The sequence below is a fragment of the Dromiciops gliroides genome, chromosome 1, assembly GCF_019393635.1.
Source record: "Dromiciops gliroides isolate mDroGli1 chromosome 1, mDroGli1.pri, whole genome shotgun sequence".
Classification (NCBI taxonomy): domain Eukaryota; kingdom Metazoa; phylum Chordata; class Mammalia; order Microbiotheria; family Microbiotheriidae; genus Dromiciops; species Dromiciops gliroides.
This window is the reverse complement of record NC_057861.1, coordinates 188167827-188188902: the sequence shown is the minus strand read 5'-3', so window position 1 is coordinate 188188902 and position 21076 is coordinate 188167827. Positions and strand designations below refer to the sequence as shown.

The following is a 21076-nucleotide window of genomic DNA, read 5'->3' as shown; positions in this document are numbered from 1 at the left end:
TCTCAACACTCTTGAGCAAATATTCCCAATTTTCATTTGTAGTCCATGAATGATCAGAATGACCCATTCATCATTGAATATACCATATATACTTAAAACCAAGTTTGAGTTTTCTTCCATATGTATTTCTAATATAAGGTGGCATAGTAGATAGAATGTTGACATCAGAATCTGGAAGACATGGGTTTAAATCTTGCTTCAGACACTTCCCAGTTATATGGTGCTAGACAATTCTCTGTGTTTCTGAGCCTTGGTTTTCTCATTTATAAAACAATGATAATGTGCTTACTTTGGCAGCACATATACTAAAATTGGAATGACACAGAGAAGATTAGCATGGCCACTGCACAAGGATGACACGCAAATTTGTGACATGTTCCATATTTTTAGAAGTTTATGTCTATTTGGGGAGACAGAAGGATTATACAAAGAGGGTATAAATATAAATTGTCATTTATGTAATGATTTAAAGAAAATTAAGGGGTTAAAAAGGAGTTTATGTGAAGAAGGGGAAAGGGGAGTTGGAATGGAGTTAATTATTCATAAGAAGAGGTGCAAAAAACCCCATTACAATAGAGGGAAAGAAGGGAGGGGGAGAACATTGTTTCAACTTTACTCTCATTAGATTTGATTCAAAGAGGGAATAACATATACGTTCATTTGGCTAAAGAAATTTAGCTTATTCTTTAGGGAAGTAAAAGTGTAAGGGGAAAGGGGGGCTGATAGAAGGTAGCACAGAAGCAGGGGAGAAAAGGGTAAAGAAAAGGGAGGGGGCTGAGAAAAGGGAGCACAGTTTTGGAGAGGCAGGGGTAAGAAGCAAAACATTGGTGAGGAGTAATAGGGTGAAAAGAAGGGGAAAATTACAAAGGGGGTGAATAGGATGGAGGGAAATAGTAATAATAACTGTGAATGTGAATGGGATGAACTCTGCCATAAAACGGAAGTGAGTAGCAGAGTGGATTAAAAACCAGAATCCTACAATATGTTGTTAACAAGAAACACATTTGAAGCAGAGAGATACACACAGAGTAAAGGTAAAAGGTTGGAGTGGAATATATTATGCTTCAGCTGAAGTAAAAAAAAGGCAGGGGTAGCAATCCTTATCTCAGACAATGCACAGGCAAAAATAGATCTAATTAAAAGAGACAAGGAAGGAAACTATATCTTGCTAAAAGGTATCATAGATAATGAAGTAATTGTACATACATAACTTATATCAGATTACTTGCTGTCTTGGGGAGGGGGGAGAGAGGGGAGGGAGGGAGAAAAATTAGAAGCTAGAAATCTTATAAAAACAAATGTTGAAAACTATCTCTACATGTAACTGGAAAATAATAAAATACTTCTATAATTTAAAAAATCATAACAATAATTTCTAAATTATAGCCCTTTGTGAGGATCAAATAAGATAGTCTACACAAAACACTTTTAAAAACCTTAAAGCTCTCTGTAAATATGAACTGCAATTATAGTCATCATCATCGTCGTCGTCATCACCACCACCACCACCACCACGGGGCATCATTCAGATTTCCCAAAATGAGGGAGAGGCAATATTGATATTTACTGAGAGGCTGCATAGTTGGACTACATAGTTCTTAGGTAGCTGTGGAAATGTTGGACATTCAGAATTTTTGTTAACTTATGTAATCATAGCCAAATGGCTCTGAGAATGGTCAATGTGCTCTAAAAATGTGCCACTGCCAAGCTCTCCAGCTGAATAATTATGTTGTGATCTCTACATGCATTATGTAGAGGGCCCATGATGATCAGAATGGATAGTATTTGTGCAGCATTTTTGCTGTTTGGACATAGACATAGCCTGAGTCCTAGTTTTGATGAGACCAGGTAGAGGGAAGCTGTTTTAAGCCCATAAATGACTATCCATTATTATCAGAGGCTTTACTAATGGAATCTGAGTAACCAATAAGAACCTTAGGCTAATTTTATCCTATTAATGCTATCTAACATTAGCTGTCCTACACAAAGGAAATGGCTTTAAGTGCCCATAACAGAACCAACAACAAAATAATGACTTAAATGGACCCATGAAAACATCTGTACAGAATAATAGTATTAAAATGGTATGTTAAAAGAAAAATAGTGTTTCCTTTTAAAACCTAATTTCAGTCCTTCTGTACATACATTAGGACTCAAGTAGTGGTGAGTTTTCCCCTTATGCGACATTCTGGCAAAAGTACCAGTTACTGGTCTTTTGGGGAGATCCATCAAGATAGCTTTTAAAATCAATTAATCAATCAGTCAATCAATCCAAATTTATTAAATGCTTATTATGTCATAAGTACTGGGGATTAAAATACAATGAATGAAACAATCCCTGCAAGCAGTCTTTCCCTTATGGTTTTCACCTGATTTTTTTTGGTGGGGCAATGAGGGTTAAGTGACTTACCCAAGGTCACACAGCTAGTAAGTATCAAGTGTCTGAAACCAGATTTTAACTCAGGTCCTCCTGAATCCACGGCCAGTGCTTTATCTACTATGCCACCTAGCTGCCCCAAATGGATTTATTTTAAAGTTGTTTTAGTCATGAACTTGAAAAATGCAAATGATATTAATTTAGACAAGTATAACAATAGCTCACATTATTGTAGCCTTAACAAAATCTCTTCGCTCACAATACCCATTTGACAGATAGTAAAAATATGTCTTATCATTTCCACTTTAAGAAGAATGCATTTGACTGTGTTTACACAGTTAACCAACCATCATATTTTAGAGGTGATCAGAATAGTTTAATTGATTCTAAAGAATAGTAGGACTTGATAGAATCCATTGTTTCCAGTATTTTATTTATATTAGAGAATATGATGGTTTGATCTGTTTTCTATCTTTGGACTAACGTCCAACTATATTGTATTGTTGGCTGATAGTTAAAATAGTTAGTGATGCAAATACAAACACTTCCTAAAATCCAACAGACCTCTCTTTGGAAATAAAGTTTATGGTGATGGGAGTATTGGGAAATTATTTATCCATGCCAATTTAAGGTTTTATAAAACAAATTTATGTCAAAAGCCTCTGAATTGGTAGTTCAAATATTAATATCTCCACTTAATTGATGATGTAATTGAGGTGTAACAGAATTAAGTAACTTGTCCATGTCGAAATGCTAGTGAAGGGGCAGCTAGGTGGCACAGTGGATAAAGCACTGGCCTTGGATTCAGGAGGACCTGAGTTCAAATCCAGCCTCAGACACTTGACACTTAACTAGCTGTGTGACCCTGGGCAAGTCACTTAACCCTCATTGCCCTGCGAAAATTAAAAACAAACAAACAAAAATGCTATTGAAGTTAAAACCAGATGAGGCATAAAATGGGGAGATGTATGGTTGTCTAAATTGTTCACAACTAGGCTAGAGCAGAAGTGGCACAAATTCCAATTTAAAGAGGAATGCCCTGGAGTGCTGATATCCTCCAAATGCTTTTATTTATGGATAATATTGTGCTGCTGATTGCATCAAGCACTGGGACATTTCAGAACCTCCAGGAAGGCATCCGTCATCATTCCATAGTGTTTGCCCTTCTTGTCAACACTGGAAAAATCAAGTGACAAGGAATGACTATTGTCTATATTTGAATGTTGAACCACATGTAGAACTTTTCCACCAGTCTTTACATTTCTTATACATAGACAATCAAGTGGGCCCAGGAAATGAGCAAAAGGAGGAAAGTAGGTAGGATTTTTCAGAAACTTCAATGTTCCTCTAATGGCACCAAGAAGCCCAAGAAAAACATTGCCCAGAAGATGGCAAAAGAGAGGCTGTGACTCCCACAAGCTCCAGATAAACCTGTCGACTCACTCCCAAATAATGCCACAAAACAACAAAAACAACAACAACAACAACAACAACCAAAACAAAACAAACAAAGAAACAAACAAAACCTAAAGCAGCCTAAGGCACATAAGAACAGAGTAGGATTATTTTCCATACAAAAATGCCAAATGGGATCATCTGCTGATTGGGCTGAGAAAGGAGCTCAGCATGCTGTCCAGACCCCGTGAGGGACAGACAGTATTTCCTGCGCCTTGGAGTCTGGTGCCAGTGGCTTCTTCTTATGCTCAGCTCCTGGACCTGTGAGTGAGTTGGTGGTTGGCCAGGGTAAAGTGGCTGCAGTCTCTGCTGGAGTTGGGGCAAAGCACCCTGTTTCTGAACCAGTAAGCTGAATCAAGTGGTGGCAGCCCAGTGGGGGAGGGACACTGGCACACCAAACTTCCAACCATAGAGAATAAGATTTCAATAAAACATCTGCTTCTGGGATGAGATGAGTAGACAAAAAAGGAGGCAGACAATAGACAGCTTCTTTGGAGGAGGGTAGACCAGAATACACCCTCAGAAGAAGATAATAACAAAGTCAAAGCTCCAACATCCAAAGCTTCCAAGAAAAGCATGAATTGATCTCAGGCCATGGAAGCACTCAAAAGGGACATAGAAGAGAAAGTAGGAGAGATAGTAGGAAGATTTAGAGAGATTGAGGAAAGAATGGAAAAAGAAATGAGAGCAGTGGAGGAGAATCATGAGGAAAAAAGTCAATAGCTTGAAAAGCCAAATGGGAAAGGAGCTACAAAAGCTCTCTGAAGAAAATAATTGTCTAAGAATTAGTATTGAACAAATGGAAGCTAGTGACTTTATGAGAAACCAAGACATAGTAAAGCAAATCTAATTGAATAAAAAATAGAGGGTGATATGAAATATCTCCTTGGAAAAACACCTGACCTGGAAAAAATTTCCAGGAGAGAAAATTAGAAAATCATTGGACTACCTGAAAGCCTTGATCAAAAAAAGAGCTTAGATACCATCTTTCAAGAAATTGTCAGGGAAAATTGCCCTGATATTCTAGAAGCAGAATTGAAAATAGAAATTGAGAGAATCCATTGATAACCTCCTGAAAGAGACCCCAAAAGGAAAACTTCCAGGAATATTATAGCCAAATTCCAGAGATCCCAGGCCAAGGAGAATATATTCCAAGCAACTAGAAAAAAGGAATTCAAATACTGTGGAACTACAATAAGTATAAAGCAAGATCTAGCAGCATCTACATTAAAGGACCAGAGGGCAAAGGAACTGAGTCTACAGCCAAAAATTACCTACCTAGCAAAACTGATCTTTCAGGGGAAAAATGGGACTTCAATGAAAAAGAGGACTTTCAGGCATTTGTGATGAAAAGATCTGAGCTGAATACAAAATTTGACTTTCAAATACAAGACCCTAGAGAAGCATAAAAAGGTAAAAAGGAAAAATAAATCATGAGAGATATTGAAGTATTAAACTGTTTACATTCCTGCATGGGAAGATAATATTTGTAACTCATAATATATTTCTCAGTATTAGAGCAGCTGAAAGGAATATACTTAGACAGAGGGCATAGTTGTGAATTGAATATGAAGGGATTATGTGTGTAAAGCATTTTTTTTATCCTTCTTTTTTGTGGGGCAGGCAGGGTGGGGTGGCTTATGTCTGGGGCCTGATATGGGCTTGGGGGCCTCCTGGGTCCAGGGCTGTTGCTTTGTCCACTGTGTCACCCAACTGACACATGATGAAATCTTCAAAATAAAGTTAAGGGGTAAGAGGAATGCACTGGAAGAAAGGGAAAGGGAGAGGTGGACTGGGGAAAATTAGCTCACATAAAAGAAACAAGAAAAAGCTTATGGAATGGAGGGGAAGATGGGGAAGGAGGGGCAAAGTGAATGAGCCTTACTCTCATCAGAATTGGCTCAAAGAGGTGTAAGGGTTAAAATTCTAGTTATACTGTCTAAAATATCTAATGAGTGGTTGCCAATAAATTATAAGCTTTAGCAAGAGTTATCCTTTTAAGCATTTATTAAGGAGAATAAAAATTTGGTAAAGAGAGAGAGAAAGGCCTAGAATCATCTATCTATTAAAGGCAGAGTGCATTTCTAGCTGCCTTCTCCACCAGAGTCCTCAGGAAAGAGAGTGAACCAGTGTGCCAGCCTCCCCCTTCTTCCTCCCACAAGCAAACGTCACTTCCTGATGCCAAAGAAAAGACCCATGGTCCTGCCCTCAGAGGCCCTCTCCTCATGTTCGAGCTTTTCTACAGTAAGTCTCCAGCAGGTGGCGTCCTTCCAATCATGGGAATAACATACACACTCAAGAGGGTATAGTAATATACTTGCCCTGTGGGAAAGTGGGTGGGGAAGCAGATAAGGGGTCGGGGAGAGGAAGGGAAGGAAGAACAGACTGGGGAAGGGGGTAGTAAAAAGCAAAACACTTTTGAGGAGGGATAGGGTGAAGGAAGATAGAAAATAGAGTAAATATCAATGGGAGGGAATGAGATGGAAGGCAATACAATTAACATTAGTAACTGAAAGAAATGATAAGCAGGATGCTGTCAGAAGGACATATGAAAAATGCAAACCATAAACAGAGATAGAACCAATGGTATCTGAATACAGATTGGATTATAATTTTATTTGTTAGTTCCTCTTTATAAAGGTATTTTGTTGATTTTCTTTCACAACATAACTAATGAGAAAATATTTTGCATAACTTCACATGTATGATTTATATTGAATTGCTGGATTTCATAAGGAGGGATGAGGAGGGAGGAACTTACACGAACTGATGATGCCTGAGAGGAGCAGAACCAGGAGAACATTGTATATAGTAACAGCAACATTATGTGATGAACAGTGGTGATAGACTTGGCTCTTTTTAGCAATGCAATGGTCCAAAACAATTTCAAAGAACTTCATGATAGAAAATGTTCTCAACATCCAGAATAAAGAACTGTGGTTTATGAATACAGATTGAACCATACTATTTCTACTTTTGAGCTGTTTTTTCCTTCTTTTTGAGGTTTTCCCCTTGTGATCTAACTCTTCTTTCATAATATGACTAATGCAGAAATATGTTTAATGTGATTGCACATATTTAACCTATATTAAATTGCTTTCTGTCTTGGGGAGGAGGGAGGGAAGGGAAGGTGGGAGAAAAATTTGTAACTAAAAGTCCTGTGAAAATAAATGTTGAAAACTATCCTTATATGTAACTGGGAAATAATGAAATGCTGAATAAAAATAAATTATTATAAAATGTCAATAAAAATAAAAACAATGCCCAGTTTTTCTTTATATTTTTTATAGATTAGTAATCATTTGTATTATTGATCTCCTATGTTTCCTTCCCCCAAACAATAATGCAAAAGGAAAAAGAAAGACATTGTAGCAATCTCACATAGTGAAACAAAAAAAAAAAAAAGAAGAAAGCCATTCTCTTATTGGCCATGTCTAAAAATATGCGTATTTTTCTGCATTGTATTCCTAAAAATGTATCTATTATTCTGCATCCTGCATCTCTCACCTGTCATAGATGTACATAGCATTTTTCATCATTGGCCCTCTAGAATGATGTTTGGTAATTGTATTGATCAGAGTTGAGTTTTTCAAAATTATTTACTTTTATAATTTGTTATTATTAATATAAATTGCTCTCCTGGCTTGACTCATTTCACTCTGCATCAGTTTATACAAGTATTCTGAATCTTCACTGAAACCATACATTTCATTATTTCTCATGGTATTATTATTATTATTGTTATTGTTATTATTATTGGTCCCTTTTACTTTGATTTCTTGGTGGGGATATTAGGCCTAATAATGATATATATGGGTCAAGATATATGTGGTTTAGCTACTTTGGGGGTTTAGTTCTAATTGATTTAAAAATGTCTCCATCACAGTTGTTTTCCTGCATCTCCTCTAACATTTTCCTCCTTTACTATCATTTACTAATCTGATAGGTGTGAAGTAGAAGCTCAGAGTTCCTTTAATTTGTATTTCTCTAATTATTTATAACCATTTTACTTATGTATCAAAATTTTTCATTTTATCTTCTGTGATTCTCTTGATCTCTTTGTTAATCATTAACTCCCTGTTCATAAATCTAAAAAAGTGAAATCTTCCATGTGCCTCAATTTTTATGAGATCTGTCACATGTCCACTTTGATGTTATTAGTATATTGTATGAAGTAAAGATTTAAACCTAATTAGACTGTTTTCCAGGTTTTTTAAAGCAATATTTGTCACATAGTAAGCTTATCTCAATAGTTAGCATCTTTGGGTTTATCAAATACAAGAAAACCAGTTTTGTTTATTTCTATATGATGTGTCCTTAACATCTTTAACTTAACCAATCTATTTTAACCAATACTAAATCATTTTGATGATGACTGCTTTCTAGTGTAGTTTGAGATCTGCTACTATTGGCTTGTCTTTCTTTACACTTTTATTTTTTCATTTACTGATCCTGACCTTCTGCTCCTCTAGATGAATTTTGCTTTTATTTTTTCTAGTTCCTCATAGTAATTCTTTGGAAGTTTTATTGGTATGAAACAATCACCATATGAAATATTATATTTTAATGTTTTTTCAGACTACCAATTAGTAACTATTCTTTCTCTAATTATTTATGTTGGCCTTTATTACTACTACAGAGTGTTTTGTAGTTGTACTTATATGATTCCCATTACCATCTTGGTGGGCAGACTCCTAAGTATTTTTTACATTCTGTAGTCATTTTAAGCATAATTTCTCTTTTTATTTGTTCCTTTTAGGTTTTATTGGTAACCTATAGAAATACAGCTTATTTATGTTGATTTATCTTATATTCTGTAACTGCTAACATTCTTTCAATTAACTTTTTAGATGATCCTCTGGTGTTCTCTAAATATGCCATCATAACAGCTGCAAAAGTGTAAACTTTGGTCTTTACTTATACTTATTCCCTCAGTTTCATTTTCTTGTCTTGTTCCTTTGGCTAGCATTTCTTACACTATATCAAATACTAGTTCTGGCAATGTATATTCTTGCTTTGCTTCTGATCTTATTGGAAAAGCCTCTACTTTATTCCCATTACCCATAATGCTGACACGTTGTTCTATATAGATACAACTCAACACATTCCATTTAGACCTTTTGTTTTCTGGAATTCTTTAAGCAAGTGTTATCACTTGTAATTAACACTTTTGTTTCTCCTTATTCCCATGATTGTAATTTATCAGAAATACTAAGAAGTCCTCTATATTGTTAGAGATATATTTTGTTCTCTATAGAATCAGATATTCACTTTTCCTGGATAGAGTATTCTTGCTCATAAATCTATATTGTTTTTATTTGGAATATCATATTCAATTATTTCAACTCATTTATAGTGGCAACACCAAATAACATGTAATCTCAACTATTATTCCTCAATATTTGATTTCTCATGGCTTGAGGTATTTTGTTTTTCTTTGACTGGGAAGCTCAAACTTCTGGCTATAACATTCCTGGGAGTTTTCATTTTGAGGTTTCTTTTCAGAGGTAATCAGTCGATTCTTTCTATTTTTTTATTTTGCCTTCTTATAAGGTTTACTCTGATCTGAACCTGATGGAGTCAGCTTTGTGATCAGGGTGACTTCTTGTTTCCTGTTAATGCACTTCCTGTCCTTGTCCCATGCCTATGGACTTAATTTTGTGTGTTTTCTTCCTAGATTACCTGATCACTACTCAATCTGGAGCTTTCCTTACATATTTATTGGAGTATTTATTTATGGTAAACTGAGATGCACTGTTTCCACTTATTTCACTTTCTCTTCTGGTCTTCCTTTGTTTTTGCCAATGTTTTCATCTGTCGGCCAAAAATGAGGTTGAACAGTCTGTGGAGAATTAAACAGTAATATTATGCATAAAACAATGAAAAATGGCAATAATGTATCATAAAATTAATGAAGTAAAAACTCAGTTGATGATATCAAATGTATATATGAAATTCAAGGGTAGTTTAATTAATGGAGATTGTAAACATAATATATTACATTATTAATAACAAACTAAAGATTAAATAATTAAATCGGTATACAAATTTAAACCAAATATCATATGGTTATGTTTAAATACTAAGAGAAAAGGTATAATATCATTATCTGTTTTAAACAAAGACAGTATATTTTATAATGGAGAAATATTGAACACAACCAATAAGTCACGGAGTAATGCAACAAAGCCTGCTATTATTTCGCATATGGCTGGAAATAATGGCTATATCAATAAAACAAAACCCTAATTTGAAGGGATAAACTTAGGTAAATAAGAATAATGTCAAAAAGGGAGCTCAATGTGTTCAATCAGATGATTTACTTCAGGAACCCTAGAGAATAAACTAAAAATTAATTGAGACAATTAATAGCTTTGGTTAAGTATCAGGTTGAAAAACAAATAAAAAATACAATCAGCTTTTCTGTTTATTTTTGATAAAACCAAGGAAGAAGAGATAGGAAGAGAACACTAAGATAACTTACAATGCATTAACTATATCAGAGTTAACCAACAGATATAGATAAAAGACATATACAAACAACAAATAATAATTTATAGAAATAAAAAAATAATAAAAAAACTGGAGGACTTTAATGTTTATGGTTGAGGCACATGAATGTAGTAAAAATGATGATGCTATCCAAATCTCTCTATGAAGTTACTGCTTTAACTATTAAGTAAACACTTGGAAACTGTATAGAAATAGATAATAACAAAATTCACTTGGATGAATAAAAGGTAAAAAATATCAGGGGATTTAATTAAAAGGAAAGAAATAATAACATGGTGTTGGTCTTACTGTTTGAATTCTATAATATTGGATCAAAAATATAAAAACATATTTTAAGAACTGATTAAATATTACATGTAATGGAAAAATAAAATACCTCATACATTTAAAAAAAAGAACTGATTAAATACATAAGACATAGTAACAAATGCACATACAACCTAATATCTGATAAATCTAAGAACATAATAAACTACTGTGTTTAGATCAACATCTTATTCCAAATACTACAATCAATTATAAATGTATAAAATGATCAAATATAAATGTTACATCACAATAAAGAAAAAATCCCTAAGGATAGGAGGTTATTTTTATGAGAATAGAAAATTATTTCTAGGGGAATAAATTTGTAGCTACATATGGGATAAAAGATATCATATGATGTGGTTAGATTTAGGTGGAGGCATAGGAACAGTGATAGAGATAAGGATAAGATTAGGGAAAGGAATAGTGATAGGAATAGGAACAAGTAATTCACCTGTGATTTTATTGGTATAGACAATCCCTATCAGAAGACACTCCTCCTATGATTTTAGTTTGGTACCTTCCTGGCATTTTTTTGGTATTAAAATGTTGCCTAGAACACTGATAGATCATGACTGACTTGTCCAGGTTCACACAGCCAATATGTGTTAGAGGGAAGACTTGAAGTATTGCTGGCTTTGAAGTTAGCTACATAATGCCACAACCTTGATTCTATAAAATTAAAAGAATAATGCTTGAACAAAGAAAACCCAAACAACTAGAATCAGAAGTAAAGATATAAGTTGGAGAGAGGTATATTTGCACTAGCTATTATGTCTCTGGGAAAAATCTGCTATCAATATCCATAAGAAAGTGGTACAAATAAAGAAGATCAAAAACCATCCTCCAATACTTACATGGTCAAAGAATATAAAGAAACTATTAAAAATAAAAAGAAAAGCATACTACCATGACTCCTTGAAAAGAAAATTGTAATTAGAAAAATGTAAATGAAAAGAACTCTAACGTATTAGCTCATATGATCAAGCTAGCTAAGATTTTAAAGGAAGAGAAAACTCATCGTTTTCAGACCTGTTGAAAGTCAGACATGCTGATTCACTTTTGGTAGGGCTGTGAATTAATTCAATCTTTCTAGTAAACAATTTGGAATTATACAAGAAAAGTTACCTAATTGTTCTTGTTTCTTAACTCAGATATTCCCTTACTGGGACAGTATTCCAGTGAGATTATTTGACAGCAAGAAGAGGTTGATATATATAAAGTTGTTCATGGCAGCATCATTTGCAATAATACAAATAAAAAAAAAAAGATCTTGCCAAAAGTTGGGTAATGGCTAAACTATTTGTGTTATGTGAAAGTGATGAGGACTTCTAGGTTTCAAGTATCATTCTTTCAAAATGAAAAAATACCAGTCTCTTACTGTTTTTCTGACTCTCCAGAGTTTTACACCTCTGCCTCAGCAGAGATGCCTCCAGTTCTCCAGCCTCCTCCAATTTGTGAGTTCCTACCAGGATCTTCCATTTGAGAAACTACCCAGGGCAGCCATACTACCTTTCTTTCCAGTTCTACTCCTCACTCTATAGGATTTTGAAAATATCTTTCTACCATATTTGTTTGTTTGTGTTCTACCAGTAGAATGAAAGCTCTCGAGGTTAGGGAATGTCTTACTTTTTTCTTTGTATTTATATTCCCAGTAGTGATTGGAATGTATTAAGTTCTCTGTCTCTGTCTCTCCCCATCTCCTCCTCCTCTTCCTCTCCTCTCCCTCCCATTTCTTTATCTTTTTGGTTAAAAATAAACTACAAAAAGACTTCTGGGAGCCAATATGGCTTAGTAAGCAGTAAATCACTCAATTACTCTAACTCTCTTATAGTCACTTCCAAACAACCATAAAATAGGCCGCCTGAACAAATCCTGGAACAGCAGAACCAGTAAAAAGACTGGGTGAAACCATCTTTTAGCCAAAGGAACTTGGAAACTTGGAAGATCAGCAAGAAAGGTTTGTCTCACTCAGGTAAAAGGGGAATAGAGTTTATGATAGGAAATTACAAAAATTGGTAACGACAATTGTTGTAGAGTCTTTGGGAAGATGGGAACACTAATCTACTGTTGAGGGAGCTATGAATTAGTCCAGCCACTCTGGAAACTAATTTGGAACTATACCACCATAAAAGTCACTAAGCTGTGCATACCTTTTTACCAATTAATATCACTTACAAGCCAAAAAGATCAAAGAAGGAGAAAAATGATATATCTTTAAAAATTATAGGGGCAGCTAGGTGGCGCAGTGGATAAAGCACCGGCCCTGGATTCAGGAGTACCTGAGTTCAAATCCAGCCTCAGACAGTTAACACTTACTAGCTGTGTGACCCTGGGCAAGTCACTTAACTCCAATTGCCTCACTAAAATAAAATAAAATAAAATTTCAAAAAAAAAATTATAGGAGTGCTTTTCATTGTAGCCAAACTATATATGCAAAATGAGTTCCATTAATTGTGAGAACGGTGGAACAAATTATTATATATGGATGTAAATGGAATTATATTATGTCATAAGAAATGATGAAAGGGATAGATTTAGAGAAAGCTGGAAAGACATATGAACTGATATAGAGTAAAGTTAGTGGAACCAAAAACATTTAAAGTTACAATATTATAAAGAAAAAAAATTAATGTTCAATACAATGACCAACTACTCATCCAGAGAACTGATGATGAAGCATTTTGCCCACTGCTTGACAGAGAGGTGGAGACACAAAGATGCAGATTGAGCATATGTTTTTGAACATGACCTATATTATTTTTCTTAACTGTGAACGTTTGTTATTACATTTTTTTTTTAATTTGGAGAAAGACTTGGGTGGAAGGTGGAGAACGCAATGAGTGATGAGAAAAATATAATAAAGAAAAGTCAAAATATTTTAAAAATAAAGAACATAAGAGTAAGAAATTAAGAAAGAAATGCAGATAAACAAGACAGCTTGTAAACTAATATGTGGAATTCATTATGTACTTTGGGAAAGAAATGCTAGTTGTATATAAGGGAAATATGAGGTTTTATATACAATCTTCTTTTAATGTTTTTTGGCATATGGAAATAACTATATTTGTCAGTATATGGCAAATGAAGAATAAAATAATAAAAATAACTTCTCTTTCTACACCTAATATAACATTCACACTGCTAACAGGTTTGTTTTCCACATGTTTTCCACATGTGTTCATGTCATTGCTGTGCTCAAAAAACTCCAATAGCTCCTTATTGGTTCAAGTATACACTCCTCAGCCTGGCATGCATGGCTGTCAACTTCTAGCTTTCAGTACTATACCACTCCACCTTTGTAGTCTTATTCCATATCATTGCCCATCCTATAATCTATGCTTCAGTCAAACTGGACTAGTGATGTTCCCACCACATGCCTCATTTAGACCACATCCCATGACTGGAAAGCTTTCTTTTACCTTTGCCCCTTCCTGTATCTCTCTTTGATCTTTAGAACTCAACTCAAATGTTCCTGTCTTTAGGCAACCTTTCTTTCTCCTGTTAGCAAGTCATTACCTTTTCCTACTTTAGAATTTTATCTGCATATCTCTTATGATTTATTATGTGATTTGGGTATATGGTGAATCCCCTGGCTAGAGCTAGTGCTCCATGAGGGCAGGAAGTGCATTTTATCTTGCTTTTGTATTTCCCCTACTTCCTAGAACTTCATGTAATTGACTTAAATCTCAATTCTCCCCTCACAGATAATTTTTCTGGGGGAAGGCACTCTTTTGGACATACTCATCTAAAGTTCCAATTTAAATTCTTCCCCCAAGTGGAGAATTTACTCACTGGCTTTGAGGCAACCTGGACCATTAGGCTTTTTCTGATTTTGAAGAGGGATGTCCAGTAGCCTTCCAGCCATCTCTGAAATCTCTGACTTTGGAGATATGCTTGATATAGGTTGCAGGGAATTTGAATCCTACCTTGGAAGCACAGAGAATAGACTTCCCTACATAAAAAAGCCTTGCCTCCTGTTTTGCAATTAACATGTATTAAATAAAAACATGTGACTGAGGCCAAACTGATGAAGGGTTCCTGGGAATTTTTATCATCAATGCACCTGTGTAGCAAATTTTCCATCTCATTAAAATTTTTGAAATCCCTTGGTATCTTTTCAGTTGGGTGTTGAAATGCACTTTTGATTGAGGTGTGCAAGTTGTGAAATGTAACACAAGCAAGAAAATCAAAAGTCACTGTTTATATTAAGATCAATGTGTATATAGTGAGAATGAAAAATGCAGGATAAATTGTAAACATAAGCATGAACATATTTTGGATTCTCTTCTCATATTTTATACCTCTTTGGGGTAGAAATTTACTTTAGCTGCTTTATAGGCTAGTACTGCAAATGTATTGGGATTAGTATTAGTGATGACATCATATCGAAAGACATTGTAAATATTCCCTTTACCTCCCATCAATTGTAGCTTTGTTTTTTTTTCTGAAAATTCATTGGTCATCATCTACTTTTCCAATTATTAAGAATAATAATTGAACAATAGGGTAATAATGAAGATCAGTTTTCTTCAACAACCTGATAATTTTGTATGTGCTCTAGCCCTTGTTCATATTGTGGCCATTCATTACATCTACCATATTATGACTTAGGCGATGCATTATTCGTTCTCCTGGAAGCAATTTTCTCTGTTCCCTCACATTAGTTAATGTAACAGTGACTTCCTGTTTGCAAGCCAAATAATTAATCCTCCCTTGATTGGGTCTGGTTTAAATTAAACATGTTAATCCTTTTGCAATTTTCAAGCAGGCTGTTAGACTTCACCTGACAGCTAATGAGTTTCAACAGCAACCCGGGACATCTCACAACATAAAGGGAGAGAAATGACGCATAGCTCAGGTGTTCTTTTTTCTCTTTTTGATCTAGGCCTGTAATTTCATCAATTCAGGGAACTTCCAAGGTGAAAATTCCTTCTATTGATGCAGATTCACAACTTCTCTTCAACTCAGAGTTGCCTGAGAGAAATGAGAGGTTAAATGATTTACCTTTGATCACACAGCTAATCAATGTTAGAAGCCTTGTCTGGCTGCCTGGCATTTGTCAAGTCTTCCTGAGTATAGAGTCAGCTCTCTATCTGCTAAGCCATATTGACTCTTGATACAGGTTTTCACATTTCTTAATACGGATTCTTAAAGAAACACCACAGACTTCTAATAAGCATTGTGCTACTATACTTTAAGAAGGGTATGGAAAAATGAATTTTATTGATCTATAGTACCATTGGAAGAGCACTCCACACCTTGATAAGAGAAGGTTGAGTTATCAGCTGAAGGTCTATTGCTCTTTCTCAAAAAGCTTTTCATTTAGGCATTGCCACAGGTTCCCAAATTTGCCTTCCCTCTTTCTTTATCAAAAGTGTCATGGTGTGATCCAAGCCTATGAGTCTGGAAGGAATGTGACTTGGCAAAATATTTCATGGTAAAGTATATATAGCAGATATGAGTTTATTGTGTTATCTTTTTAGAAGTATTTGCATCTTTTGCAGAAAAGAGCTTGTAGAAACTATGATTTAGCAAAAGGAAGGCATTTTTCTTTGACAGAATTTTAGGCAGTGTGACATTCAGGTGGGTAAAATATTTTTATTCAGGACAGCTTGGTACAACATATGTTTTTGAGTTGTTTTTCAGTTGTGTCCAACTATTTGTTACCCCCTTTGGGATTTTTTTTTGGCAAAGATACTGGAGTAGCTTGCCATTTCCTTCTCTAGCTCATTTCAGAAATGAGGAAACTGAGGCAAATATTGCTAAGTGACTTGTCCGGTGTCTAAGTGGATTTGAATTCACAAAGATGACTCTTCCATACTCTGGGTCAGGTGCTCTCATCTACTCTACCCCCTAGCTGCCCCGGATTATAGCACATAAGACCTTCTTAATCTCCATCTAATGTTAGCTCACTTAATAATTCTTCCATACCAAGTCTTTTAAAAGACAACTACGGGCAGCTTGCTGATTCGGTGGATAGAGCAGCAGCCCAAGATTCAGGAGGACCTGAATTCAAATCCTGCCTTAGACACTTGACACTGGCTGTGTGACCCTGGGCAAGTCACTTAATCCTCATTGCCCTGAAAAAAAAAAAGACAACTAAAATACAACCTCCTTCATGAAGTCCTCTGTGATACCTCAGGATGATAATGATCTTTCTCTTAAACCCCATATAGTCCAAGAAACCAGGAAATTATGTAATGTCAGTTAAAATCCTGTGGTCGCTTATTTTCTTTCTAATAGACTGAGTTCCATGACAATGATATCTGTATCTTACATAAGATATTTATTCAGAGAAATTGTATATCTCTCCTAGCATCTAGTACACAGCAGAATAAATGTTTGTATCATAACTGAATGCCTGAAGTAGATTAAAAACTTATTAAAATCTGGTATTGGCTAAATATGGTATATATGATGGTAATAGAAATACAGTAAATTCAACTTCTCTGATATATGTTCAACACAAACTCTCTTAATTGGCACTTCCATTTATCCAAGGAGAGAGTGATAGTTGATTATATAATGTTCCTGTGGCCCTTTAAAATCCTGAGATGTGTTCCAAGTAGAGTGACAAACACATTATATATTCAGTCTGGTTTTAGTCTTAAGCATACTTAATCGTACTTCTTTGCACACCTCTTTCCTTGGTCATGCTGGATAGAAGACAGCTTGATTTATATAGAATTAGTCATCATTTGGATCCTGCTGGAGATGTCTGGATGTTCACGTGGGTTGGTGCCAGTGTTTATATTTCTCAATCAGTGGGGATGTGTATGCATGGCTGAGGGGCATACAGCTTTTGGCTTATACATGTCCCTTGTGCTTAGGAGTTAATTTGCATCTATTTGTAAGGCTTGGGAAAAACTTTTAATAGCCATTGGAAAACACAAGTCTAGAACACCTGAATTGCTCAGGGTGATGATACTGATGCAAGATGTGAACAAAATCTCTTTCTTCTAGAGGTCCAGTGTCATTTGGTTTTATTGTTTTCATTCTTAAGCATCTAGCTGCCATCTGGTAGAGGCTGGGAACCAGTCAGATTTGAAATGGAGAACAGTTTAGTGGAAGAGATGGACTGGAGCCATACCTCTATGACAGCTTTGGGGAAGCTCTGTGCCTACTGGTAATGAGCTGGAGATGGTTCTGACCAGGATTTAGAGAACAGAGCTAACATAGCTTTAAATATCACCTCAGGGTAAGCAGCCATCTACCTCTCATGGAACACAATTACAGTTGATGACTACAGATGTTGTAGCTCTCTTGGAGGGGATAGAGCTTGGAAACTTTCAGGAGAGAGAGGATAAGTTACAACGAAAGGTGGAAATTGAAGGTTCATGATATAGTTTCTCTTTGATTGACTGGGGAGAGGTCAGGGAAGTTCCTTTTAACCTGATACATACACATATCACTGGAGAGAAGGGAGGAGGGGAAATGAAGTCTGGCTAAATGCAGTCTGCTGTGCTGGGACTTTTTATGCCTCTGAGGAATGGGGTTGGAAAAGGCTTCTGTTGGCTTGGCTTCTGCTTTTCAATCTACCAGCATAATTCCATTGTTGAGATGTGTCTGACAATGAATTCCATCTTGGAGCTTGCCAAAGGAGATGATAAAGATCTTTGACTTTTTCCCCCTCCTTAAACACTGAGGTGTGTGTGAGCTCTGATTGTTATTCCCCAAACTAAGGAGGTGTCTCTTGCTGAAGTTGAATCACTTATGAACTAGGCAAACTTCATTTACCCCCTTTTTTTCAAGGAAATATATAGAATATAGGTGTGTTTGCTGATCTGAAGAGAATAGGAGGCAGCTTAATATGATGGAAACGATATTGGCTCTGGATTCAGAAGACCTAGGTGATGTTGGGCAAATTAGGAGTTAGTCTAAATGACCTTTAAAATTGTTTCCAGCTCTAAGATCCTATAATCTTGTGATCCAATGACCAATGGATGGCAATCCTCCTCCTGGTGTTTGCTACATGAGGGACATTGAGCAAACCACTCAGCTTCTGTAGACTTCAGTTGCATCACCTAGAAAATAATGAAGTTGGACTATATGGCCTCTGAGGTTTCTTCAAACCCTAGATCTATAATGCTATGAAACTGTTTTAAAATTAAAATTCCAGAAAGACAAAAAAAAACATGCCTTTCTAGAAGTTGTGGGATACTAACCTTTAAGAAATGGACCTGTAACTAAGACACAGTGAAGACAATCCATTTTTTTTAAATCAAGAAGTTATATTCTGAAAAAAGATGAGTCAAAAAATGAAATATATGCCAATCTTTCTTTCTCATTTAGTATATAGAGATAGCTCTTCTAAAATAACAAGGTAGCCATTTAAAGAAGCAAGAGCTGACTTGTATAAGGCAGTTAAAGTTGGCAACATATTTTATAGACATTCTCTTGTTTAAACTGTCATGGGGTGCAGAGCACCCCAGAATTTCTCTGGGGCACACCGAGGAATCTTCTCCTTGAGAAACTAAACCAGAGGACAGATAACGCCTAGATAATGCCTAGAGAGATAAGCTTAGGATTCCCATGCTTCATTCTGGTCTCCCTTACCCTGGGGAGATAAATTTGGGTGTGGCTATGGCCTTTGTGTCCTGAAGAGGGATCTGTAGCCACCCCTCACCCAATTCCTCTAGTCACTACCAGTGGGGGATGATCCTGCCCTCCTCACCCAATTCCCCCAGCTACCATCAGTGGGGGATGGTCCCTCCTCACTAAAGGAACTTTCCACAGTCAAATGGTGACCCCTCCCCCCATCAGTCTTCTATAAAAGTACCTGCCATTCTCCTGTTCGAGGAGATTGGTGCCTCTGAGCCACGTGCTTTGTGCCTATCTCCCCATGAGAAGTCCAAGGATTACTGTCATGGTTTCTCTACCGCACCCCCCCTTCCCTTCCCTTGCTCCTAAACAAACTACCACCTTATTCTAAGTACTTTTGTGTGCAAGAGGGTGTAATTCTTTAAAGAGGAATTCCTAAGAACCCCAACCCAGACCCCAAACCTGTACCCTATTTTCCCCATTACAAAACATTGTCATAATATTTTGAGGTAGATTCATCATTTCCATTTCAAAGGTGAGGAAACTAAATCAGAGAGGCTTGGTGACTTGTCTATTGTCCCATAGATAATATGTTAGAGGTAGTGTTTGGAACCAAATTTTTACAACCTCCAATCTAGCTCTCTAATCACTATATCATGCTGCCTCTTATTTAATAACTCAGTATATGATGCTTAGATCTTTTCTAAAGTAGTGTAATGATTGGAATGACGTCATCTGCTGGAGATTTACTGTAGAAAAACTCCGCCATGAAGTGAAGGTCTTTGAGGGCAAGACCAGGAGTCTTTTCTTTGGCATCAGGAAATGATGTTTGCTTGTGGGAGGAAGAAGCAGGGAGCCTGGCTCTCTGACTGGGGCTCTTTCCTGAGGACGCTGGTGGAGAAGGGAGCTAGAAATGCACTCTCCCTTTAATAGATAGGAATCTAGGCCTTTCTCTCTCTTTTTACCAAATTCTTATTCTACTTAATAAATGCTTAAAAGTCTAACTCTTGCTAAAGCTTATAATTTATTGGTGACCACTCATTAGATGTTTTAGACAGTTTAGCTATAATTTTAGCCCTTAACAGTAGGGTTGCTTAAACTTTGCTCAATCATGACCCCTTTATGCCCAAGAAATTTTTATGCAATCCCTGGGTATGTAGATATATAAAATAGGTATACAAATCAAATATTTACTTCCAAATTTTTGTGACCCACCCAATTCAGTTACATGACCTTATATGGGGTCCTAACCCACAGTTTAATAAGTTTTGTTCTACAGTTAACTTTATCTTATGGAATTTAATTTTAATTCACTTGAAGCAGTTTGTCTCCAAGTAATGTTAAGTCACTCTGGTCCTGCTTAGGCCTTAGGAGAACAAAGGATTGGTTGGGATTCCAAGTAACACATCTCCTACTTGCTTCTGGAAAATGGTCTTCTCAAGTTACTTATCTGTGTACTTGTTATATTCCCCCATTAGTCCCTCTACCCCTCTTCATGAAGGTAGGGTCTGTTCCTTCTTTTGTCTTTGTTATCTCCAATGCCTAGCCTAGTAACTTGGCTATGTGGGTGCTTAATAAATGTCTATCAAATCCAATTGAACTGAATCATTTAGACATATGTAATACTGTTACACCCTGAGGAGGTGACCCAGTAGGACTTTAGCGGTCGTATTTTGTACTTATTATGGTCTCTGTTCTAATGTATACACACACACGTGTGTGTGTGGTTTGTGTATATATATGTGGGTTGATTAAGGTTGGAAGCCCTTTGAAGGCAGGAATTTCATCTTATTTTTGCATCTTAGCAACTAGCAGCATTGAGTATATCGAGTAGATTCTTAATAAAGGTTTAAGAAATGAATTAATACAGACAAGCTGCTG

General features: G+C 35.9%; 1 non-coding gene across 1 annotated transcript; it reads left to right on the top strand.

Moving 5' to 3' along the window:
• Window positions 1-281: 281 nt before the first annotated feature.
• LOC122737473 lies at window positions 282-388 on the top strand. Its single transcript, XR_006354306.1, has one exon. It is a non-coding gene; the product is annotated as a U6 spliceosomal RNA (small nuclear RNA).
• The last annotated feature ends 20688 nt before the right edge of the window (window positions 389-21076 follow it).